The 24,205-nt window shown below is 44.9% G+C and overlaps 1 long non-coding RNA gene across 1 annotated transcript; it reads right to left on the reverse strand.

Moving 5' to 3' along the window:
* Positions 1-6,511: 6,511 nt before the first annotated feature.
* LOC112981552 (uncharacterized) lies at positions 6,512-24,133 on the reverse strand. The gene is made up of 3 exons (XR_003258749.2): positions 24,022-24,133; positions 8,116-8,819; positions 6,512-7,739 (listed from the first exon to the last, which is right to left on the reverse strand). It is a non-coding gene; the product is annotated as an uncharacterized LOC112981552 (long non-coding RNA).
* Positions 24,134-24,205: the final 72 nt, after the last annotated feature.

Raw genomic sequence — 24,205 nt, forward strand, 5'->3', positions numbered from 1 at the left:
TACATAGTTCCAAGCCCCTCACATTTAAGGAACATCTCCAAGTTCCCTGACTCAGATTTCCCATTTTTCTCCCTGGCCATAACCTTGACTTTATGCTTAACCCTGAGCTGCTCTTCCTACCCTCATTACCTCTGTCTGCATCCAGTCCCCTTCTGAAGTACTCTCAACAGTCCTTTTCCCCATGGTATTCTGACAGGCTTTAATATCTTCACACTGTGCCTATTGCCAGACACTTTTCCACCCCAGGAGCCTCAGGCCTGCTATTATCTGCCAACTGACCACAGTGCACTATCTTCCATCAGGGCTTAGTTCAGACAGCACAGATCGCAACTAACCCAGTCTGCAAGCAAGGACTGTTCACAAGCAATGACCTATTACACCTACTTCAAAGCTTTCCTAGGGTAATTAAATTTCTCTCTCCAGTTTGCTGTAGACAGCAACAATAGCAGTTGAAGAGCATTTTTATCACAGAAGAGAACAGCCTCTAGACTACCTGGAAGCTCACTTGTGTTACCTGCCTTCCCATTGCCTACCCCTTTGCTACCAACCTGCTGTTAACGTTTCTTCCTACTCCACCAGCATTTGCTTGTAAAACACTTCATAGCCTGGCTCCAGCTTATTCTCTGATTTCCCATTATTTTCATCTTATTAGCTTGCTACAGTTGCCCTCCAAAAGAAGCAATGGAAGTGCATCTTCCCACCTATCGGAAAGGAAGGGTGCCCACCCCCTGCATTTCCACCTGCAAGCGCTAATCAGGGGTCATTGTGCTAAGTGCTTTCTGTGGTATAAAAAGGGGACAAGGCAGCCCTTAAGGGACTTGTAATAATTGTGATCTTTAGTCATTCTGTAATAGTTTACCATTAATCTCCTATTTAAAAAAGGGTGGGAAAAAAAGATGTCTAGCTACTAAAATAAGTAAGGTCAGTGCAAGAAGCATCTATATAAAATATAATTGCCCAATGCTAGACTTGAAGAACACCACAAAGGGAATGTCTGAGATCTAAAGCTGATAAGGACTTCCTACTGTAGCTTCTCCTTTGCTATGTAGAGCTTTCTTTTTTCATTCTGAACTTCAAGGAAACGTTATGTCTTTTAGCTCTGGAACAGTAATGTTCAAAGGCTCAGTTTTGGAAATATTGCTAACACACGTGCTGACTTACTTCCAGCAGCTATGGATCCTTGTTGTAGGTGAGAGTACTCATTGTTAGCTATGACAAGGGTGAGGAATCCTCATGTCTGAGACCTCTTTGGGTCTTTGTTTTTCTCTGCATCCTATTTGGTGCTTTTGTTCTAAAGATACAGGTTACTTGACTACAGTTACAGCCCTAAAGCCTAGGAAGGAATAACAAAAAGACCAGAAAAACAGAAACAAGTATATTGGTGGTCAGAAGAAGCATCAAGCTTTATAAAAATGCTATTAAGTGAGCAGAAAGAAGTGATTCAATTGCAACTAGAGAGTAGACCAAGACATCACAACATCTCACACTAAAACAAGGTTCTCTCCAACTCACTATTCTCACTTCATGGCCTGTTAATGATAGTTAGGGAAACAGCTTATTTCGAACTGCCTCTTACAGTAAGAGAGGTCTGCTCCCAGAAGGGCAGGGATAGGCTGTCTTCTCCCTGTGTAGTATAATAGACTAGGAGACAACATGTAATAAAAGCATATAGTACCTCTACTGTGATCATTGCAGAAAAGGTTCAGGGCTAGGTGTGGATGGGGAGCTGGGGTGAGAAGGCTGGGGCTGACAGTGAATGGCGAGAGCATCACCAGGTATTTACTAGCCAGAAAGTTTGATGCTAAACTAGCAGACACTGCTGTCTTGGTGTAATGCCCTAACCTGGATATCTGAGGTGCAACCAATTCCAAAACACCAGCGCATGTTTTTAGGTACCAAGAAGCATAGCAAACTTTGGCTGCAGAGCGTAGCTGAGTTGTGGAAGTTATGAGAAGCAGATTTTCTATGTTCCTTGGGCTATCGCTTGCAGAATACTGTAAAATGTAGTTTCTGGTCCAATTGCCCACACATCAGAGGAGAGCAGTGGACTCAGCACATACTTCCGTACCTATGCTGTCTTCGGCTTGACTGACACTGACACAATTACAGTGAAGATGGGGCAGCAGGCAGAGCACCAACAACGGGAACTGGCCTGTGCCATATTCTTGTGTTGCTTCTGTGCCCTGTATTACCCTACTAAAGCCATCTCTGGCACGCTACCAGCACACTTTCTCTCCACTACAAAGGTGGACTATCTTCCACTTGACAGCTGCAGTCAGTAAGACATCCGGCTGCTATGTCTCTGCAGGTAGGAGTGGGAAAACTCCTATGGTCTTCCAGATCAGGATTATGAACATGATTCAGTGTGACAATGATTAATCCTGTTTAATTGCCTGCAGTGGGATTAAACTGATTGATACTAGATAAAGATCTGTCTTGTGATCCAGATGAGGCAAAGTTTGAGAATAATTACAGCTAATTTGATTTGTATCATCCAACTGTTCTTTTGGTTGAACCAGGATAAATAATAAGTTAACAGTAAAGGCCTGCTCTGGACTTAGAACAGTATCCTTGTGCAAAGTTGCTCCTCTAAACTTCTAATGTGATTTTTACATACAGCAACTTATTGTCAGGGAAGGTGAAGAACAGGCTAAAGTGTTTTCTGTGCCTAATTGTTGTAAGCAGAACCGGTATGGCCACATTGCTACATGATGCTCCTGTGTTTGAGTACAAACATCTCCCATGTTACAAACAACTCACTTGATATGAGGCATTACTTCAAGCAGAGAGGGGTTTTGTTCATCTAGTGCCCAGCTGTCACACTTTGCACACAAAGTAATAGTAGATTTGCAGCCCAGATCATGGGCTGGTATAAATCCGGCCAGTTCTGCTTGCTTCTGCAGGGCTTAGCCAACTTGCACTAGGAGAAATAGGTCTCTTGGGCAAAGATGCATGTTGTCAGCTGCCGCTTTGTCTCCTCTACAGAGAACTTTTGAGGACTTGGTGACTAGCAGCCAGGCCATCTGCAGAGCGGGTAAAGATGAAGTGTTCCTGGGCTGGTGGTATTTGTGGGCATGACCTCATTGTGCGTTACAAACAGAAATAAATGGTCTCAGGCCTAAAATCTGCACTTATAACTGTTCTAAACATGTAAATAGAGGAAGATGACAACGTTATCAAAGGACAGACTGATTTTTAGAAGTCCTGGACACACTCTGACCTTTTCACACTGCACTGCAAACTTGAAGAGCAGCTTGCAGGCCAGAGTAATAGCAATCTGTCCTCAGTGACAGACCTCACTGGGATCTCCTGAGCCTCGCTTCCCCTTGAATGTGGAGCCACTGCATTAGGAGAGGTAGGTCAGCACAGCTTCACTGTCTTCTTTTTTCAGTAGAGGCATCAATATCCAGCAGCTGAGAATCCCTCCTCTGCATATTCCACTGCTAAAGCTTGCTAGTGTTGTGGCTGGTGCTGGCATCCCATCTGAGGTGCTAATGAACCAGTCATTAAAATGCTAAGTTTGAGAAGAGCCTGTTTGCCAAACACAGGGTGGTGTGTGTGGTTGGAATAGATAGCACCATAGAAACCCAGATGCTGGCTAAAGAGGCCAGGAAACAAATCTCCGCTTGCTCTGCTTCAGCCTCGGATGCCATCCAGCCCACGTTCAAGCATTCAGACAGGGCCGCTGTGTTTTTGTAACCAATTGACTCTCCCTTTTGCAAGTGTTGGGTCGCAGACTGGCAGGTTATTCATGTTAAAAGACGGGCAACAAAGCTCTTCCATAAAAGTCCAACAGACAGACACATTAACCCCTGTAATCCCTTCCTGTGGTGTACATGACGCCACCTAGATTTATTAATTAAACTCTGTTATCCGGTGGCCACTGTCAATTAAGTGTTTCCTTGTAACGTGTATAACGAGGGCTCATTCATTAACAAATGTTTCCATTACATTTAAGGCTGTGAGTCTCTCTCTCTGAAGATTTCTCTCCCCCCAATAAAGAGCTGCAGAATCTGTTGTGGCTTGAGATCCTGTGTGGAGAGAGGGGGAGGGAGAAGCAGAAACAAGGAGAGACAGATAATGGATCTGTTGCTAAACCGAACAATTAATAAACGATCTTTGCTGTACCCTGGGAAGGCATGGTATCATCTGCAAACAACTGTCCGGGAGACAGATGCAGTTCCTTGCTCTTTCACCTATTTGCTCTGTGATGCTAGGAAAGTCGTATCACACTGCTGCCTTTTTCCTAACTTGCTGCTCTTGGCTTAGGCAGCTCCTTGGAGCACTGTACGTACAACTGAATAGAAGCAGCCCTGCGTGCGGGGCCTGCGTCTTGGTCCGTGCGACTGAAATGTGGCAATGGCGAGGTTGCCTGCTGGGGCTGGAATAGAGAAAACGTACAGAAAGGCTATTACAAAAGCCCTCTTCCTGTGCAACATAGGCAAGTGCTCAGTGGGGCCTCTGGAAACGCTGAAACACAAACTGTCCAACTTGCTTAGCTTGTTTGAACTAGAGATCTCAAAGTGCTGCATAAGTCATTTCCCAGTTCTTGCAATTCTTTCCCTTGCCTGAAGAGTCTGTGCCGATGGATTTGAACTGTATTTCTAGCCCTTCATGCTCAGCTACATGGTTTGTTCCAGCTTTACGCTAGCTGGTATCTCCTCTTGATCTTAATTCCACGCTTTGTCAGCTTCTCTTCCTTGTCCAGACTCCAGACCTCTCCTATCCCAAGGTCAGGAAGATCTTCTTTGCTCCTGTGGGCTGTTACGTCTACCCACTTCCCTCAATGTTAACATACTGTATATACTAATTTGATGCAGGACTTACCAAATGAAACTTAAGAGAAGCCTTGAGGGAGGAAGTAGAAGCAATAGGATTTCTAAGTCTGCAGGAGAGTTTTCAGAACAGGATTATCTGGAAAAAACCTCTAGAGAATCTCAGCCAGTAGCTTCTTCAAGTGGCCAAACACATCTGAGGCCTGAAGTGTTGTAACAATTCATTGCAAGACTAGCAATGTCGGCATTGTTCTTCAAGCACCAGCTTCTGGAGTCATGTTGCTAGAAATACAGTTGTATATTTGTCAGTTAAACTCTAACCTGGCTGCTGAGAAACTGAAACACCAAAAGACTTATTAAAAAAGCACAAGATGCTTCTTTCAAACACCATCTGTAATACTAAAAGCTTCACGATTTTAAATGAGTGTCTAAAGTCCCTTCAGACCCAATATGATTTCTAGATCACTGGGTTTTGGCAAAAACCGATCTAATAGAATAATTAATCCACCCTGAATCTTACAGAGGGTTTTCCCCAGCAGCTGCCTCAGAAAGAGGTGAAGGACTGCCTTAATCCAAAGCTTTTAATAAGTACATGTCTGCCAGTTGTGCTTGAGCAGCTGTTGGGAGATGGAGCTACAGTTCCCTCTTCTGGCAAAATGTTCAGTTGCAAGCCCTGTTTTAGAGAAGGCTGGTATATTCGATTAGTCAAAGGCTGGGCTGGTGAATATTCACAATTCACCCTTGTGAGTAAAGCTGAAAGCTAAGTATGTCAGATGAATGACGAAATCTGCATGCCAGGAAAAAAACATGAAGCCTATCTGCAAATAACCAAAGGAATTAAATTCACCAGTAGCTTGCTGGCTAACCTAACCCTAGTAATGATATCGGTGCTGCAGTGGTGTTAAGTCTCCTTGTACAATGATCTCAAAGAACTTTTATCGCTACCCCAGGAAGAGCAAGTGAAGTCTCTTGCAGAGATTCTTTAGAAAGAAAAGCCTTGCCAGGGGCCCGGCAGAGCCTGGAAAGAGCGGGGAGTGGAAAGTTGGGTGTTAGGCTGAAAAGTTACTAGGAGGTGTCTCTGTTCTCCGCTTACCCTGCGTGTTGGGTGCTGGGCTAGACTGTTGCATGCCAGCGTCGGGGAATGGGGTCAGCAGCGAATCCTGCCAGAATCCCACAGCAGAGTCAAGTCAGATGTTCCTCTCTCCCAGCTCCCCCGCAGCCGGACTTGAGTGAATGTGCTGTTACCACTGAGCGCATGGAAAAGGCGACCTTATCGAATCAAAAGCACTGGGAAAAAAAGACAATACCATCTGCCACTTCTGAGAGAGCTAGAGACCATGCTGGCACTATCTGAGGCAGCCTGTACACTCCTCCTTCCCCACGCATTCCTGGGACATTTCTAATCATAACTGTGAATGGCATCCTGCAGTGTCGTGCTGGGATCAGGTTCCCCTCGGCAAATGCCCCATCCTGGGTTTGGAGGCAGCAGAGCTCCATTTGAAGTCAGTTGCAACGTAGCCTGACTTAGCACCGTCAGAGCCCGTATTTCATGCCAGGCCCATTAACAACGAAGTTTTTATTAAAATGTAATTTAGACTTTCAGCACATTGTTGTACCCAAAGTTGGTTTTTTTTTAAGGAAGCCAGCAAAAGATGAGTGAGGATAGAATGACGTATTCTTTGTCCTTTCTTCTGATTCTTTTTACAGTGACATATGTATAGAATCAATTATGGAGAGCAAAAAGTAGGATTATTTTTAAGAAGCCCACTTTACTTTTTTCCTTTTTTACTGTCAGCATGTTCACACAGCTCAAAATGGATTGAAGCGATAACGAGTAACTCAGCACATGGCCTTGTCTGCTCAATTTATTATCATGCATTCCTATCTGACTATCTAATCCAAGATGCTTTTAAAGGACCTATCATTAAAATATCTAAGTGCTGCCACAGGATCTAATTACTAATCTTCAGGAAGAAACATTGGCTTTGCTCAAAGCTGGAATAAAAAAAAAAACCTAAATCTTTATGAAGCAAAGGGGCAGAAGGCTGCAAAGCATGCAAGTACGGAACATAAAACTGTCTTTCTTGTGCTTGTGTCTGTGAGCGCTGGATGCATGATGCAACGCAAAGCTATTGTTCTATCAGGAACCATGGTATTGTTTTACACTGCACGAGACCATGAGTCATTAAAACTGTGCTGTACCACTTCCAAGAAATGGTTTATATTGGCCTGTATTATTCATCTTTCATTCACTTTATGGTTGGCTTTTCTTTGAGCATATCACTGTATAATTTGGGTGCGCTACCAGTACCACTGGCTTTGCTGTCACAGTATCCCTGGACCATACAACAGTATCGTTCTCCGCATTTTACATGGGGGGAAATGGAGGCAAAGATGAGAGATGAGATTTATCTAGGGAAACAGTGATTTTCAGGGCAACACTCCAAATACAAACAGATGTCTTGTGTCGTAGTCCAGGGCCTTCACTGCAGGATCTCTGCTCATCTACATGGAGCTTCTTCCCTTGTCCCTTGACAAGCCAAGGACAGGTGCACTAGCTGGGCCAAATAAAATTAGAAGCAACGTCCACATGCCTTTGCTCAAAGAAGTTATTAAAATACATAAGGTGCAATAGGCTTATAGTAGCATGGTGTTATATACAGACTTTGTTGCTTACCATATAAAATGGGGGAAAAGGAGAATGGGAAATGAGTCTGGGATGAATCTTTCATGACTATTACAGAAAGCATCTTGTCTAATCCCTGGTCTCTTCTTTCTTTTGTCCCTAAGTCACTACGAGTCTTTTATTTGGTTCCTTGCATAGCAAAGGTTTGTTCTCGTCACGTACTTTCCAAGGATAGGTCTTCATCACAGACGGTAATAGGTTCATGAATCGCCTTCGTGTGTCCCAGAAAGAGAATCTAGAAGACTTCGCTCCAACTCAGTCCATGCACAGTTCCTCTGCTTCAAGTCAAAATATGATTTTAAATTAGTTTCCTATAACCATGGTAAAAATGTGGAGGGGCACAGCATGATTTACGCTTTGTGTGGACCATGTCAGTTTGTAGCAGTGCATTTGCAGCAAAAAATTATACCATTATTGCCAACTTTATCATCACAGAAATAGAACTCTTGTACTGCACCAGTATAACTACGTTTCCATGCTAATGTATATCGACAGGGCTACTCAGTCCGATTTTAATAATTACCCTCTGCTTTGTTCCAGAGACAGAAGTACAACCCAGCTGTTCTGAGCCCCAGCCCAACCTTCTCTTCTCACTGCTAGAGTTGCCCTCCCTACCAAGCAATAGCTACACGTTCACAGGATTAAAGCAGGTACCGTAAAGTCATCCTGATGGTTGAAGCCAGGTGTCCTTGAACCGCTCTGGTTAGTAATTTGGGGGTGAAACAGCATCTTCAGAAAAGCATCTACACAGTCTTGATTGGATGGCATCATGGAACAGAGAATTCACTCATCTCCTGAGATCTGCCACTATAAAAGAAGAGCTTTATTTCTAATCTGAATGTATTCAGCTTTAATTTCTAAGTGTTGATTTAATGAGACTGCTTGGCATTTGATTTCTACTGTTACAACTTTTACTAATTATTTTGCTTTTGTGATACTTAGTTTTGTGTGTGTTTATTAGAGTGTTTTAAAAAACAAGTTACCATTTTGCAAACTCTTACGTGTGCACACACACAGAGCAAGGATGAATCAGCTCTAAAAAGTACGCTCATTACTGAAAAGCCACTTTGAAACATCCAGCTTCGCTCCCCAGTCTGGCTGGCCTGGCGCTGGCAGAGGCGCTTCTGTCCTGCCAGGGTTCAGCACCAGTGCCTGCCCCAGAGGGGACGTGGAGCGGCGATGTGCACAGGTAAACCGAGCGGTGCAAAGTGCCACTCCATCCCTGGCTGTAGCGGTGGCTTTCCAGCACAAGGCCACCAGATGGCAATCCTTCAGAGCAGAATCTCAGAGCCAGCAAGCGAGCATAACCTCTTACTGCCGCAACGTGAGTCAAGAGCGTTATCTCAAGCCAAGGAAACCTGAGAAAATAAAAGAGCAAAATGTCTCTGAGTTTGCCTGAAGAATTCAGGCTGAACGTCTCTACCAGAACAGGCAAAATCATCACTGCGTGGCCTCTTCTTTCTCTCATTTGTCTGTCTTTTCCATCCTAGTGTTATTACTATTATAGCTATTTTTATTTGGGAAAACAACAGTTAATTTACTAGGATGGCACCCAGCTGGGATCAGCACCCCTTGTGCTAGCTACTGAATACCCTGTAATAAAAACAGTCCCTTTCTCCAGGATTTTACAGTCTAGTTTTATTCTGTTTCTGTGGGGACATCCCCCCCCAGGGTGACGCCTCTCCTACCCCAGCTGCTCCTGTGCTGCCCGCGGGTGTCAGGGGCGATGCTGTCAGCCTCCACGTACCTTGCTAAAGCTGCCTGCCTGTTTCGTACAAGGTGGTTTGGACGGTACAGTGAAGGGGCTTGAATGAACACGATTAACACTACATTCCTCTCCTGTGTGTTTTCCTCCTTCCCTTTTTCTCCCATAATTATATGATTATGCTTTTTACTTCAAAAACACTAAAATAAAAACCAATCACAACCTAGAAGAGTTTATGCTAGGAAGGCAAAAACAAGGCCTTTAATAACGTCGGGATTGAGTGCATTAACTACCATTTAAAAGAAATCAAACAGGCAGAGCTTAGCAAGTCAGTCTCTTAAAATGCAGCCCTGGGAGAGAGCTGGCGAGGTGCTAGTACCCTAAGGACGGGCACACCGAAAAGCTCACACAGGACGACGAGCCCACCGTCTCCCAATAAAGTCATCCTCCCGTTCCACAGTATTCGTGGAGTCTCGTTGCTGGAACCTCCCGTCCCACCCCAGCATCCTTCTCCACGCTGCCAACCCCTGCGTCGCACAAGGTTGTGAGCTCAGCTCTGGAGGCCTAAAACGTTCAGCAGGCGTCAACGGGAGCTGCGATGGCAGGACCGAGGCCGAGTGTCAGACAGGCCGGGAACAGCAGGGGGAAGTATCAGGCCGTGCATAAGAACCACCAAGAGAAACTCCCTGCCCGGTGCTGTTAGGGGAGACATTTGCAGCGGTCCCTTTAGGCTTGCGCGTCTCCCGCTCCCATCTCACGCTGTGGGAGGTAGCAGGCCCTGAAAGTAATTGCACATAAGGAAGAAAACAGATTTCCAGGCAATATACAGAGAGAACACTTTGTGCCCTGGTCGACTGCACAGCACATCTGTGAGCTCTTGAAAGGACGCGCTTACCGGAGGGACGTGTAAAAGGCTCTGCCATTTGGGTACACTTCTGAGCGATGCCGGCATGATCCCCACGACCCAAGTCCATGGGAAATCAGAGGGAGAAAGGCAGTTTTGTCACAGGCATCCCTGGAGCGGGATGTAGCCCTCACCCCACCAATGCCTGGGTGCTCACAGCAGCCAGCAGTTCGGCGGAACACATCTGGAATCATTTACAGCAGCATCTGGAAGCTGTCATGAGCAGCAGCAAGACACAGTTGCTTAATTATTCTGGGTCTATATCCTTTGCCACTGTGAAGCTGTCAGTGGCCATTCAACCTCCTTGGCACAGGTCCCAGCACACCATCCCTGCATGCTACTGGTCACATATAACTCTTGTGAGGGTCCATGAAGCATCGGCTTTACCTCGAGCCCTGCCCTGATGTGTCCAGCTCAAGCAAATGACTAGGGGAAATTCACCGTTACAGCAAGAATGAAATAAAAAGGAAGAGGTCTGAATTACTCAGAGAGCCTAGAACAAAGCCCCATAATATCCCCTGTTCGTCTCCCCACCAGACACAAACGCAGATTTCATTCCAACACCATCAGTTCATTCTCTGCAGGGAAGTCCATCAAGAAACCTATTTGCAGCAGTTGTACAGTTAACATTAACTTCTGACATATCCTGGAAGAGGAAAGGCGTACGAATGTACCCAGGACAGATTTCCATTTTACTGCTGTATCCTTGGTACCTCATGCCCCCTCATAAATACAGAACAGATGGGCTTTTCATGGAGAATGCTCCTTTCGTTTCCCTATTACCAGAGTCCTCACTCGCTCCTGGAAGTGAAAGAGTTAAGCAGGCTGTAGTGTGCCTTTTCCTCGTAGCGCAAAGGGAGCGGGGCTAAGGAGTCTTGCTCATTATCCCAGCGCTGAACTTCAAGGCTGAACTTCCTCTGGAATCGTCTGCATCTTCCCTTTCCGCCTCCAGCAATGCCTCTGAGGTCAGCGCCTTGACCCAGGAGGGATGGGATTAGAGCAGGAGGGAGGCTGATGCCTATGCTCAGCCAACTGTTTCAGAGCTGGGCAGATAGTTTTGGTGCTCCCTGTGCTAACAGGAAGCAGTGAAACATGAGAAAAATGGAATAAAAATAACAGAAACAAAACAGGAATATTGAGAGGTTCTGGGGAGAAGAGGGAACACGAAAGCACAGGGGATGCTCGAGGACAGAGTGCCCTGACGCAAGAGCTGCTCAAAGGGAGCAAATTAGACATATAGAAAAACGCAAAGAAGGGACAGAGAAATCTTAAAATCAGGCCCAGACTCCAAAGCACACATCTAAGCGTTCAGCTCACGCTGCAACAAACAGCCAGATGGCTGCGTATCCCAGAGAGACGCCGCTGGGAAAGGAAGTGGAGAGGGAAAGAGGGGGAGAGCAGGGTCACTTACACACGACTCTTCCATTCCCAGTGAAAGAGGAAAAGGAAATGCAGATTACGAGGGGTCTTCACGGCCTCAGCACTGGCTGAGCCAGCGCAGGCACAGGAGGCCGAAGAAGCAGAGGAATGTCTTTGAACCTCTCACACTCGCATATTTTTCTTGCCCTCTTCCCTTCTCATCCTCTCCCACCATTTCAGCCCACTCCTTTCTCGCTTGCACGCCTCCCCTCTCTCCGTTTCCGAGTCTCTCTCCCCTTTTCCAGAGCCCCGGCGCAGGGGCGGGTTCATAGCACTCTGAGCCATGTGCCACTGTCTCACGTCCTCTCCGCTCGGGGTGCTCCGGAGCAGAGTCCCTCGCAGGTCACGGCCAAGCACAGGGGAAGCAGCGAGACAAGCCTCTGCTTTTACAAAAAGTGCTCCCTGGCATTCCCCGAGATCCACGGGATCTCCCAGAGAGGTTCATCTTCCCTGTGAAAAAGCTCCTGCATAGAAAATGATCAGATATTTTTTGGCATTTTCTCCTCCCATCCTCCCTTGCCAGTCAGAGAGCTGAGGCCTCTAATGAGACGAGGAACATGAAGCAGTTAAACTACAGTTCCTAGCAGGCACCACACAGCTTATCCAGACTGAGATTAATTTTGAATTAAGCAGAACATTTCACTTCAGAAATATCAAAGCATTTCATTTCAGTAGGAATCATTTAAATGAAATATTTTCCTTCTCTCTTTTTTTACTCTCTGTTCTGCTTAAGTGGCTAATAATTTCAATTGCTCTGCCCAAGTCGAGATAAAAATAAATACGGAGTTATAAGGATTTTCCCTAGAACAGAGACTAACAGGTGCTGTTTTGTGCACCAGCTCCAAAATCAAACACCCTACTAATAAAGTCAAGTAGACCGGACTTCCCATACCAGGACAAACAGTTACACTGTGAATTTAGGATTGCATTAACTGCCTCAAAATCAGGACATCTTGTTGTTGTTCTTGATCCTCACAGCTCTCATTACGCGGTCCTGATTACTCATCTACCCTTTCTGTCTCAGTTTCCTCAGCTGTGAAATAGAAGAACGCTAACTTAGCTTTGTTTAGCACCCCCATAATTTTGTGTTGAAAACATGAAACCGGTTTAAAGAAACATGATTAGGTGAATCAGACGTTACTAGTGTCTTTTCTAACTAGGTCTGTAGAAGCTTCAGCCCTCTGAGCAGCCAGGGAAGTAAGGAACATCACTGAATTCCAAATCCGTTGTTTTTTCTTTTTTTTTTCCCCCCCGGGCTCTTTTTCTGTCTTGATCTGTAGGTGTTTTGTGCTGAATATGGATTATTTTATCCTATTCAGCTAGGCTGCAAAGGCAGGTTCATATCGAAGGCAAGAGAGAGGAAGAAGTCCTCTTTACACATCAGCTGGCCATTCCCAGGCAGCCTCGACCCTGCGAGGTGAAAGGCAGCAGAAGCAAAGGCAAAACTGGATTCATTTGGTGCCTCAGCCAGTTGCAAAACAAAAGCAAACCCTCAAAAGCCACAGTACTGTTCTGTTTTTCTTTGACATGCTCCCCTTCACTGAAGAGTATTCTCTTACCTGTACAAACAGCCTGAGCCCTCAATTAAAATTAAATGACTATGGGAAATGGGGGAACCTTTACAAAGAAGGAAAGTGGCATTCTAAAAGGTACAAGAAGTCTGCAGATTAAATCGACATTAACTGGGTCCTTTTACCTTCTCTGCATTGAGCAAGATTCTCACGTGGAATAAATCAACAGAGTTTAATGCATTTCAGTATCCCGTGTCTGGCCACAGACACTACTCCAGACCGGGAAGCCAGCTCCTGGGTAGGCAGCATTAGCCCTTCTCTCCGCAGCCCGAGACACGCGATGGCTCGTGGGATGGTGGGAGCATCACGGCACAGCCCGGGGGAGCGGGCAGAGGAAGGGCCGCTCTGAGCCTTTAATCTGCACATTCACGACCGTATAGCCTCCTCCGGTCAGGTCCCGCAGAGGGCATTCCCTACAACAAATGCAGAAGAGGAGAGGGACAAAAGTCCAGCAGCCTTTTTTTGTTCCTTTTGGCTAGGATGCAAGACAGGGAGGGCGTCTGTGCTATTTCTGTAGCCGTCTCCCGAGCACCTCTGCTGACCTGAAATTATTCTGCCCGTCTGCACAGAGCTCAGTCAAAGGGGACTGGAGAGGCTAACAGAAAGTAAAATAATAGGAGCTGTATGGTATTATCACAGGGAATGTCAAGGGGATTCCTGGAGAAAATGGTACCAGAGCCATTACTTGGGGCATATTCTCAGCTGCCTGTAACTGGGCTGACAAAATTGTTTCTACCCAGGGGCACAAAAACTAAGAGATATTAACCTCGGGGCAAAGGGAGAAAGCTCTCTGAAGGAGACACAACGAGCAAGTGGCATCTTACATTCCCTCCCCCTCCTCGCCCCTCCCCAAGAGGTTAATATGTTAGGCTGACTTACCAAAGCTTTTAAGAGAATATTATATGCAGGGAAGAGAGAAAAACCTCTGTTGTTGCTTTTTTCCTCTTTGTTCTGCATGCAGACTACATTAGGGCCAATAAGGTATCCTTTCGTCTAAGCTTTTTATTTTTAGCACTGATGTTTGTAAATTTTCCCTTCTACGTGTCTACCTTTAGAAGATTAAAGTCTGCTATAAGGAATATCCTGGTTGTACCTCTGTCCCTGGGTGCTTAAATGATGGGGTGTAGTACTTTGAGAAGTCAGCATTTTTAGGGCTGTTTGCTTTCATCCTTCCTTTGAATCTCAGCTTTAGACACTGCTGATTAAGCAGGGAAAAGGAAGAGACAAGAAGGGGGAGGCTTGAGCAGGAGGAAGGCAATCAGCTACCACAACACCTTGTAAACTGGACCTCTCTTATACTGAGACTGGCAACAGAGCAGCAGGTGGTTTTACCATCACTTCAATCCCATGAGCAGGAGCCGAGTATTAGGAAAAAATAATAGTTTTATGGGTGAGATACTAAAACAGATACTATATTTTTATATATGATCTTCAGCAAGTCACTATGTGATAACTCATCTGTAGAATAATAGGTCACTTTTCTGTCTTGCCCTTTGAAGATACGTGCTCCTTTGGTGTCTCACATGACCCACGGAGCATCTCACCCAGCAGGATTGCTATCTTAGCTGTCTCTCTACACATCACTACAATGGGAAAATTAATCATGTGGGCTGAAGCCTGGAACACAAAACTTGGCCATGATTGTATCATTTCCACTCAGCAGACAGGCAGAGCGCTTCTGGCACCTCTGAGAGCAGGAGGCCTGTTTTACTGACTGGCTTAGATTCCAGATCCCCTGGAGCAACAGAAATTGAAACACACTGTCCAGAAAGATTTAATGAAATAGTCTTTCACGCACAAAGATCGGCACCCAGCCACTCTCGCTTTGCCTCTGCTTAGCAGGTTACCTTGGCTGACAGGGGATCAGAGCCCAAGAAAGCTGGAGCACAGAAAAGAGAATACTTCTTCTGAGTAAAAACAACTGCAGCAGAGGAAATGTTTGCATTTCTGGGCTGTAGCAATAACCAAGACAAACATACTTCTCTCTCTCTCTGCTGTAACATTTGTGATGTTTCATACTGCAGAACAGTTTAAGGTCCACAGGCTTTTCAATGGGATTTGCTCTAACTTCCTCCCCAGCCCTGTGTTTGAAGCCAGAATTCCCTACCTGCTTGCCAATAATTATTACAGATCCAGGCTGCATCATCAGCATTCAGAAAGCTTTAACAACATCCCTGTTTGAGTCTCCCTTGACTTGCTTAATGAAGTGTGGGGTATTTTTATTATCATGGTCTGTTTTGCAGGAACAGCGAGGATTCCCAGTCGTACACCGTATCCCTGTAGTGCCAGCTGCTGTACACACACACGAAACAGCAACGGACTTCCCCCAAGGAAGTTATCTGATGGGTCTTGCTGAATTTTACTTGTGTCAGTACACAAACGAGGTCCTACAGCTTCAAAAATGATTCGTGCTGTCAAGTATCCAACTTTAGGGTTCTTCAGTCCCTGGAAACAAATAAAACACACCCTCAAGCCAGTTCTCACAAAATTAAGCTCCCTCAAACCGTCATTCCGGAAAGCAGACACAGATCTTTTTTCCTTGTGACTAGCAAAAGGTTTAAGCCTATTATTGGTGAAAACTTCCCAAATGATAATGCCAGATGACTGGGGGGGAACCTTCAGAAACATTTCCATGCTTCTTAAACTTTGTGTTATTTGGTTATTCTTTCTGCTGCACTTGAGTCCCAAGCTGGACACTGTACAGCACAGTGCTATGATGCAAAAAAATAATAATTAGAAAAACAAAAAGATCAAAAGCAGAGTGCTAAATTCCATGCCTTTATCCAGGGCTCTCTGATATACGGGATTTCCTAGCCAGGATCTTTTTTCTCCCTTCCAGGAAATTTTATCTCAGCAGAACTGATGAACACATGTACTTTTCATGGCTTTCTGGATGTCCAGCAGCAGCTTTGATCAGGCAGTTCCGTGTCCAGAAGCCCTGAACATGCCCTTTGGGCATGCAGAGATCACCTCTACAGCACTTGCAGAGCAAGGAAACTTCGGAGCTCCTCAGCATGCAGCTCACGGACAATCTGCATATGCAGAGCGAAGCCCTGGCGTTCAGGCTGTACCGCATACAGTGCCTGAGCAGAAACAGGCAGCCCTACGCTCTTCCAGCCAGCCAGACACCATCACTGTGAGAAGGAATTTGATAAAAGCCTATACACGTAGAAACCAAGCGTGTTACCTGCACAACCGCTAGCAGCCAGGTTATTCTAGAGCTGGGATCCTCCAACTGTCTCTGCAGCGAGGCTTATTGCTCTATGCTGGGACAAGCCCCAACGATTCAGAAATATGTTGTGTGGGGTCCAGGCCATCCTCCGGCAGCTGCTTTGGTTCCCTCCTTGAGCCAACGGCCCTCAGTTTTAGCAGCCTCCTCAGCGCAAGCTGGCAGGAGCTGGTGGCATTCGACACCTTGCCGAATGTCACAGTCCTGCCCCCTGCCAGTCCCTCTGCTCGGCTTCTCCGCTTTAGGGGAGGTTTTACAGCAGCTCTAATCATACCTTGTTTCTGTAGATGTGCCCGATTCCCGCCTTTGCGGTGGGTCAAAACCCTAAAGAGCTGCTACAGTTATCCATTTTAATAATTATTTTCTAGAGATGCAAGGGGCTGGTCCTTCCAGCTGATTCGAGAAGTGTTAGTCATCTTCGGCTTGTCGCAGGGTTCAGACAGCAAAGACACTTCAGCTGTCTTTGGGTTTCACTCCTTCCGCTTTTAGGAAGGGCAGAACCTCCACACCAACTGCCATGGTAGGTCTGCTGGGATGGAGACAAATACTGAACATCCTGGTCTGGAACAAAGCCTTAAGAGGACTTTTGGGTTTTTTTCTTAGGAAGCAACAACAGGACAAAACTCTTTCTCCTCCCCTCTCCTCAGTAAATACTCTCCTTCTTTAATAGTATAAGAAAGAATAAGTGTGAGGAGCAAAAGCACAGGGAACAGAGAGGTCTCTGAAATGAGTGAGGAAGCTCCAGTAATTGAACAACTCATGTTTGACACACTGAGTTATTAAGTTTTGAGAATTGATGAAATATCTCTCTAGACACAGCGCTACCTCCTGAGTGCCAGGATAAACACCAGAGCTTAGGCAGCCTGGTTTTCAACACAGAAACATTGTCCATGCCCGCAGGCAAGGCTGTACTTGCTGCTGATGCAGAAAATGTTTCGGAAAAAGCCCAAGAAGCAGATGAAAACTCTGAAGGTAATGGAACCACAACGGCTGCGCACATCCAGGCAGACACTGTTCGGTGACCATGGCTTCAAATCAGCAAACTAGAACTTACATCTCAACAGTGCCGTGAGTTCATCCATCTCCCAGACTGATGGGACTGCTCCCGCAGGCCAATTTTGGCCGAGCACGCATCACTACCTAAGGATACACTTAGATTTTGGCTTGCAACCCAAAATATGCTATGGATCCAACCAGACTGCAAATTTATTATTCCACAATGAAACTAAATTGTTTCTACTCTGCAAGTAGCTGGAAGCATTGCTGTTAATAACTAATAATCATCCTTTGCACATATGTAGCATCTTTCATTCATGTGTCTCAAAGCACTTAATAAGCAACAATTAATTAACCCCGTAACATCTCACTGCTGTAATTAAGGCACCTATATAAGGAATAATTGCACCACAAGTGATTCCGGTTCCAGTAATTTCATCAAAATGCAGCAGATATGTCACAGCAGTTTGTAGTGCAATGCAACAATTAGCAGCAGCCTTAGAAAGGCCCCCAAAAGTTCTTTATTAGGCTCTGAAGAGGAATTTAGGAAAGCAGAGTGTAAATAAGTAAATTGTAAATGTTACAGGATTTCTGGACAACGCAATTTATCACCTCTCTCTTACGGGTATATTAGTCACTGGCATAACTCTGTTCATCACATACATGTTTACTTAGCAGTACCCTATAGAATTTCCATACAAACACTGATCTACAATTGCACAGAAATACTCTAGTCTAGCAAATCCTTAATTTGCAACTTCAGAGCACAAAGTTTCTGGATCCATTCAGCAAGACCGTCCAAAAGAAGGCAAATGATTTTGGGTGTCCCACTGATGCCTTTAAGTAGCTTTGAGAATCTCAGGTTAAAAAAGGAAACAGCATCAATGAGCATATAAAGTGCTGTTAACTCAGACTCCCGGGTATTACATTTGCATGCCAGAGCACAGGGCATTAAGCAGACAACCACCATCGTCTGGCAGTCAAAAAGGCCCCTTAATGTCAAAGTGTTTATTAGACACTCTCAACAGCCTGGTTTGGGTGATACTTCATGTCTCGTTATCAGTTTGGATGAATGCCGTCTATGTCTTCTTTTCCTAGTGCTGCATTAGCTTCTTGCCTACCCTTTTATACCTCCTTTTCAGTAGTAGCTGTCCTATCTTCCCATGCAATTATGACATTTTATTCCAAGACCAAGGAAAGGAGAATTTGTTCCTTTAGAGAGCTTTCATCTGCACACAGTGCTTTAAGGCAGCTGCCCAGATTTATATAATCTGACAGCTTAAAGGTGGAAGAATATTAGCGGCAAGAACTGCCATTTATTCAGCAGTTCTCAAAGCATTGCCGTGTTCTTCGTCAATGTTAATTTAGTCTTAAACCACTGCCAGTGTTTTTGTAAATAGGGAATCTTAAGCATACAGAGGGTAAAAGGACTTGCAGGAAATCACAAGAGTCAGACACACATTTAGGAACAGAGACCTGACATCCAGCCAGTCAGGTTAAGCCCTGATTTTACCCTAGCCCTTTCCATTATGCAATTAAAGTGCACTCGTAGGTGCTGGTTTATAAGAAGAGGCTGTACTTCTGTTCACCATGGCTGCTTTCTCCTTTTCCAAGCCCACACTCGGATACAACCAGACTGCCTCGATACCCAGCGCTGCAAGGATGCTCTAAAGCAGTGCTTGAAATGCTAAAACTTGCAATACCACCCCAGGATTTTCACAGGGCTCTGAACCACACCAACAGGAGACTGTTGATATTGAGATATTCTGTATTGCTAGGCAACAAGCACAGAGCAGTAGGAGATCAATATCTTACCAGGTTTGTAATTTGACATGGTTTTATTGAACCCAGTGACTCTACACCAATTTAAACCAGTTGAAGCTGTGGTAGCAAGACAGAAAGGAAGTATTTAACACTCAAAAAACCACCAAGATCTGGGATTTAATCAAAATAGAGAGATAAATATCTTGCTTCACCATTTAAGCCAATCTTTGGAAGAGATCCAAACAAGACTAGGGGCGAGATTTTCCCCACACACCCACTCCTATTGCCTGAATAAAGCCGAGCCAGGTTATTTCTATCAAAGCTCTGCCTTGTGCTGTACAAAGAACAGAGCCAGTCCTGGAAGTGCTTGGAGGACCTGAAAGATGACAGTATGAGGGTGACAACAGCTACGGGCAGTCAGCAAAGAAACTGTTAACCCAAGCCTGGCTTTGCATTGCCCTGGACCATCGCAAAGGAAGCAGCACAGAATCGTGACCTCTTGGCTTTGAAGGCTGAGAACGCACCAGCTGCAACTTCAGCCGCACGGGCAACCACCGCTTTAAAGTCTTAGCATGCTTCATACACCAGCTCCTCCTGGATGGGAAACTAGCGAGGGGCCTAAAACGTGCTGTTAAATAAGTTTCCAAAATGCCAAACCTTCTACATGCCACACCTCAGCCAGCAGCTCTGCAGGGCTTGGTTTAGGCTGCAAACCAGTCCGCAGCCTCTGGCAGCAGTGCTCAGCTATTCAGACAGACGTTCGGGCAGCATTTAACCCTCTGTTAGAGACATCCACATCTTCTTCAAATTTATCAGACAGCTCGTGCCTGCTAAGAAACATTTGACATGGCAGCACTCTGTCAAACACCTCAGAGGTTGTCCTTTCTGTCCAGAGGACCCAAACTACCGGTAAAAGCATGCAAGGGGCACTCTAGCTTGGTGCGATGTCAAAGGGAATGCAGCTAATCTCCCTGCAGGCAAAAAAAGCCTGCCGTACTGTGCAGAAGGAGGCCCAAACTTTTGAGGTCATAACCAAATTCATACAGCATCGTCTGTCTAACAAAAGGAGGTGGGTTTCTTGCAGAATACAGCTCTTGCAAACCAGAAAGCCTTGCCTTTGTTTACCACTAAGGCTCATTGCTCAGTATGTCAATAAGACCGCGCTGGAGGAGGAGAATGCGATTCTGTTTGAGAGCTAAAGCTGAGATTTCAGTACTCATTTTTGTCTGAGGCAAAGGAACAAGCAAAACCCCTCCAAACCCAAACCAACTGCCTTGCTGGTAGGGCACCCGGGACACAGAAGCCATGTCAAAACTAGAGAAAAAAAGGAGAGAAAAGCAGACAGAGCAAGTCAGAGCAATCAGTACCATGCTAGTCAAATCATCCATGCGTTCACCTGTCAAGAGGAAGAGCAGAAATTCCACCTTGGGTTGGATAATCTTCCTTGATAAAGTTTATTTAAAACTTCTTCTTTAACTGAAAACAAGGTTTGTGGCAAAAGCTTTCTGACTACAAAATATTCTTGAGCAGCTCTAGTAAGAAGCCAGATGGAAATATGTACTTGTCAAAGACACTAGCCATAGCAGAATATTTCAGGACAGAAGGCTGAAAACATTTCAGTCTCAGATATGCTCGTTATGCAACTGTAAGCATAACTTGATTTACCTTAAGAATTGAGGCTACTGAGAACCTTGAAGTTGGGGTAGATATTTAATCTCCTAAACTTTTATCTGTCCAATAGTAAAGAAAAGCAACCGGACTTACTTGTCATTGCATTTCTTAACATCCTCAGATAAAATAACTTCACCCTTATAAACTGCCTGTTATGTGAAATCTTGTTTATTTTGTGTCAAGCACCTAATGCACTGAAGAAGTAACTGATCGACTGCTGTCAGCAAGTGCCACTATTCATTCTTCACCCAGAGACCCAGCTAGACAATTATAGCTTTAGAAAACAAAAAGCTAAAAGAAAGAGCTCAACTAAGGAAGGGCAGGTAACAGTTTCTGCAGCATTAGTTCTGCAGGACAATTAAAAGAAGGTTTCTTCAGGGGTTCATGGATTAATATACAAAAGACTAGATACTAAAATAAACATGCAGCATGGGATATTCTCCTCTCACTTTGCTCCAAATTGGTGTATGGCGTGGAGAACTCGCTTTGTAGGGAATGCTCTTGTTTAAATGGCTTGATAAATTGGATTCCTTTGAAGAGCTGTTTGCTCTTGCCTTCCTTAATCTCTCTTAATCATAATAATGATTTTTTTTTAGTCTGCAATGCATCTGACCTACTTCCACACTCCCCCCATCATGCTGTTCTTTTCAGTCTGTATTCTCTGTGAAATATCTGTATTTTTCTTCCTCTCTTTCTATTAAAAAGCAATAAAAATGTGTTAAAAAAAGGGGGGGAAGATGATCCTCAGGCAAACCAGGAGGTGTTTTGATTCTCACCACCCAGTGAATGCTGGAAACCTCATGCTAGGATTCTTCCTTTTAACCAGCTCAGGCATCAACCTTAATCAGTCCCAAGATACTGCTTGTCTACATGGAATTGGCTGAAGCATTTGAACCAGAAGGCTCTGACAGAGATGTACAAATTGCAAGCGCTAGTGTTCTGTTTTTAAATTTTTATCACCCCAGCAAAAAAAGAATTGCAGGATTGAAAAAAAGAAAAAAAGCAACTTTGATATAGGGACAGAAAGAAAATAATTGGTTTTAAATAGTGGCAGATGCATCACTTCAGACAAATTACACACCATCCATCCTGAACTCTGTCTGAAGCAGAAGGACAGTCCAGGGATTAAGGTTTTAATAAAGAATTTAGCATCACGGATTACAGTCCCTGCCCCACCACAGCCTGTCTGTGCAGCCTTGTCCATTTATAAAACAGGGCTAACATTTTTTTCCCTCTCAGCAATATTGTGAGTGCAGCAACACTGAATATTGTCAGGCAGTTAAGGCTAGATACAATTTAAAATAAGTAATTGTTGAATGGGATCTTGGGCACCAAACACGGGAGCTTCGTGGGCATTTAAACTGAAATCCACAGTCCCTCTCCTCTGCCCAGGGCCCATCTATTTCTGCAGGCATGCTAATTCACCGTGGACTCTCTTCTTGACCTAAAAATGCCCTGTGTAGCTGTAGTTTTGCACAGGCCTCAACAGGCCGTGATCTGAGCAGGGAAATGCTTCAACTCACGTGTAAACTCTAACATAATCCAGAAGGGACGAGCAATGCCTTTTTACATCTCAGGCAAGCTCCACAGTCACCCTAGTTTCTATTTTAGCTACCTCTTTTTTGTTTTTTATCTGATTCTTTGATGCTATGGCAATTGGTACCATAAAAACAAAGGAATAGCAGCTGGTTGCGTGCAAACTGCTTCCAAACACGTGTAGATGCTGGTGTGGAGCATGGAGAGCCACAGCACAGAGGAACCGAGAACGGCAGCGCAGGGAGGGTTAGGCTAGATCTCAGTTTTTGAGGCTGTAGCTCCTGACGTGGCACGCAGCAAAAAGATGGGAGGGGGCTTGTGCTTGAGGCCTGGGGACAGGCCATAGACATTTCCATTTTGGGACAAGTCCACTCTTCCTTGGCGATCAGGAGGAGAAATAGAAAAGCAGCATCTGCATCAAGAAAGTTATTTGTTTCTTAGTTTCTGGCGCACTTAACTAGAAAAACAGTGGCCTGCAGATTCACATTTGAGGGGTCAGCACTCCTGCAGACTCTGTACCTTTCTGAACCAGAGGTGCTCAGGCTTTATCTGCTTTTTTGAGGGGTCTTGTGACCAAGCCAGCTTGCTATCCACCCTAACAATATGACGTCTAGACAAGCCAGGCTTTGGAGATATCCATCCAGCTGAGTTAGGCAGGAGTCAAGCAGCTGTATGCACAAACTCCTTCGGCGGAATAGCATGTGCTGTGATTACAAAGCCATAAAGGGGAACCATGTAACTGAAAATATGGTGGGGATTATCATAGCGTGAAGTGTAGTAACTTCATCTTGGAACTGCTCCACATACTGGAACTAATGCTAAAAGATTTGGGAAAAGCAGTACAGAATCCTGGGCAAGACTTGGGGGAAAAAACAAATAAAAAACCCCAACGATCCTAATTGCTGTTTTGTGTGTCAGTGCTTGTTGACTAATCACTTCAGAAGCTGTATTCCTGATCTGCTGCAACGTGACGGGGGGAAAAGGAGAACCAGGGCCCCTGTTCAGGGAACAAAATGTTCGGAGCCAAGTAAGCAAAGACAAAAGGACAACAGGAATCAAAGGGTGTTGTAGCTGATCCAAGAACACACAAGGCAGTTAGGAAAACAGTCTCAGAAGTAAATTGCAATAAATGGCAGGTACCATAGTAGCTAGAGAGCTAGAGAAACAAAGATATTTCCTGTGCAATAAACCAAGGAGCATTGCATAAAAGGAGAAGCTCATTTAAAGGGGAAACCATCCTCACTCTGTGCTTTGCGTTGTTTTTAATGCCTCAGTGTCAAACCAACAAGGCACCCTGGTATTCTAGCATCCAAGGGAGTCTCACTTTTATCACAAGATAGCTGAGGCTATTTTAGAGATGCCAAGACAAGGTGCAATGAGGGTAAGTGACCAAAGTCACAGTTTGTCTACGGCAAAGCAAGAGCCGAATCCGGCTCTCCCACAGGTCAGGCTGATGCTCTCACTGCTGGACTCCCTTTCGAAGCCCCCAACCCTTAAGCACCTACAAGAAGGCACAGTAAAGTGAACTCACGTTAACTTTATGCTGTTTACCAGAAACCCAGTAAATCAGCTCTTGATAAGATGGTGCAAAATCATGTGTATGCTGCTGTTCAGTCCAGAATTCAGGGCATCGCTGACTGAGAGACATGACCTTCTCCCCCTGCCCTCAACACCTTGCATGAAACAAATTTGCTGGATGTGATCCCTAGCACCAACACTACAAAAATCACCATCTTAACTAGCAGTGTTTGCAGTCTTGTCATACCTCGTAGCGACCAGAGAGCTTCATCCCAGAGCCGTTCTCCTCGCAATGTGCATTCGGTGGATTAAAGATCTCATTCCCACTGGCTATCTTGCACTTGTCAGAACAACTGTGCAAAACTCCCCTATAAATGAGAAAAGAAAGACTCTTAGAATAAGCAGGCTTAAAAAAGAAAAGCAAAGCAGCT

Source organism: Dromaius novaehollandiae, chromosome 21 (genome assembly GCF_036370855.1).
Source record: "Dromaius novaehollandiae isolate bDroNov1 chromosome 21, bDroNov1.hap1, whole genome shotgun sequence".
NCBI lineage: Eukaryota > Metazoa > Chordata > Aves > Casuariiformes > Dromaiidae > Dromaius > Dromaius novaehollandiae.